Raw genomic sequence first — 2431 nt, forward strand, 5'->3', positions numbered from 1 at the left:
AAGTGGAGATTTAAATGGGAATTGGGAAGGAATTCCTGCCTGGGAAGGTGGGGAAGGGCTGGGCTGGAATTCCCAGATTTGCTGGGGCTGATTTGGATCCCTGGAATGTCCAAAGCCAGGCTGGAGCAGTGGAGGTGTGGAGTGGGGTGGAGCTTTAGGGTCCCTCCCAACCCAAACCATTCCAGGATTCTGTTACACAAATCCATGTGGAAGGATGGGATAAATTGAGTGGGATAAAGAGGAAACAAAACTAAAATTTCTGGAGCTCTGTGTGGTCACATCCCTCCCTACCAGCATTTCTTCCCATCAGGATGGAGCAGTGCTTTCAATCAGCTTTGTTTGTTTGAATATTTATTATTATTATTATTATTATTAAATTATTATTAAATATTTTAAGCCCTTCTGCTCTCTGTGCAGGAGGAGGTTCAGGATCTCGCAGGGTGTCATTTCCATCCTGACTCTCCTTAATTCTGCCTGGAATTAGGCAGGATTTCCTTGCCAGCCTGGAGGTTTAAGTTGGTTCCTGCCACCAAAATGCAGAGGCAGAACAGATTTTGTGTCTTCTCCTCAAGGCTGGTGAGGAGGGTGAAGTTCTTCCCCTGGCACAGGCTGGTTTCTCACACCTGAGCAGCCCCAGGGAAGAGTTAATTGGGGTCATTTTCGGGGTGGTGAGGCTGTGCTGGCAGAAGAACCCACAGATCTCCTGGGTTTGGTCTTGAGGTGTTGACAATGGGATCCTTCAATCCCCTGGTAGCTCATCCTCGGGGCTCTGCAGCCTTCAGCTGCTAAAAATCCACTGAAAACTCAAATTACAGACCAAGAGAAAATGTAAAATTCCCCAAAAATCCATCTTTCCCCACAGCTGAGCACAGGGTAATGACCAATGTCTCAGTGGATCTCACCAGGGAGGGAGATACTGCAAAACAATTGCGAAATAATAAGGAACACTTTGATAACTTAAGCAGTTTAAAGCATAACAAAGTTATTCTATCATGTGCCATTTAATTAAGTGCTGGCTTTTCACATTCATTATACATCAAGCTGACAATTTAAATCCTTTAATCCAACACAGGCAGCTATTTAGTCTGTGTTCATTGTAATTCACAGCTCTCCTTTCCTCTTAATTTGTGTGGCCTGCCCAGGGTGATGAACATCCCTCTCTGATGCTGTTTCCTCTCAGCAGCTTCAGATCTGCTCATTATTATCCCTGGCAGTTCCTTGTGGAATCTGAGTGCTTTTCACCTCAGTTCAGAGGGAAAACCTCCTCATCTCCTCTCCCCTCTGGAGCAGGGAGTGGGAAGTTGCTCACACGATTCCTGGTTTTCCTGATGAGGATGGTTTGATAATCCTGGCCTGGGCTTCCAGCATTCCCTCAGCTCTTTCCTTCTCCTTTTCCTTCTCTCACTGGTGGTTTGATCCATCCACACCTCGGTTTTGTGTCTCCCCCATCCTCCCCTTGGCATTCCACAGGTGTTCTCCAGTTTTCCTCTCATCCCTGGTGCTCCAACCCCACCTTTTATGTCTCCATGTCTGGATTTATTTTATTTTTTTTATTCCCCTCAGGGTCATTTTGTCCCTGATCACTCAGCCTGTGAGCCTGACTCCCTGACACAGATATTTCACTTTTCCTAGTTATTTTATTTCCTGCTTTCCCCGTGCCCACTGCAGAGCAGGGGGTCAGGAATGAGGGGAACAAAGGAGTTCAGAGAAGGGAATCTTCCCCCTTTCCTCCTGCTCCCTGAGCAGAAGGTGAGCACTGAGCCTCAACCTGCAGCTCCTCCGCTCCGGTGCTGATTTTTGGCGCAGCAGAATTGTTGGGTGCAGGCAGCAGAATCCTTTTGTTTTCCCTGGAATTCCTCAGTGGCACAGGAATTTGAGCCTCCCCACCCTGAGTCTGAGGTGGCAGCAGAGCCTTTCCCAGGGCTGGGGCTGCACAGACCCCGTCATCCCCCTGAATTTGGGATTACCCCAGTCCTGGGGTTGCTGCCACACAAGAGCTGCAGCTCACACAGATGGATTTTGTCAACAAAACCTGCAGTTTCCATATTTTTTTTCCCCCCAGTCTGTTTTTTTTTTGCCCCTTCCCCATGTCCAAATTCTTTTTTTCCCCCAAGGCACGTCCAGTGCAGGAATCCATGGAAGCTGCTCACATCTCTTAATTGGAATTTGCATTTGTGGAAGTTTTTTTTGAAGTGAAGCCATTTCCAGAGGAAGAGGATGGAGCTCATCCAGGCGTTCCCTGAATCCCAGCACTCCTTTGCTGCCAGCTTTGGGATTGCTGTGGTTGGACTCGTTGATCTGGGAGGGCTTTTCCAAGAAATGGGCACCACTGGGTTTGTGTTTCTCATCTTCTGCCCTCTCAACCTGACTTTTTGTGGATGTGAAATTCCAGAGAGGCCCCAGAGCTGCTCCAGGGCTTGGAGCTGGGCTG

General features: G+C 48.1%; 1 protein-coding gene across 1 annotated transcript in view; it reads left to right on the forward strand.

Annotated features, from left to right (window-relative positions):
* Window positions 1-2431, forward strand: part of MAP2K5 (mitogen-activated protein kinase kinase 5) — a 132264-nt gene that overhangs the window by 48044 nt on the left and 81789 nt on the right. The window lies entirely within an intron of this gene.

The sequence above is a fragment of the Parus major genome, chromosome 10, assembly GCF_001522545.3.
Source record: "Parus major isolate Abel chromosome 10, Parus_major1.1, whole genome shotgun sequence".
NCBI lineage: Eukaryota > Metazoa > Chordata > Aves > Passeriformes > Paridae > Parus > Parus major.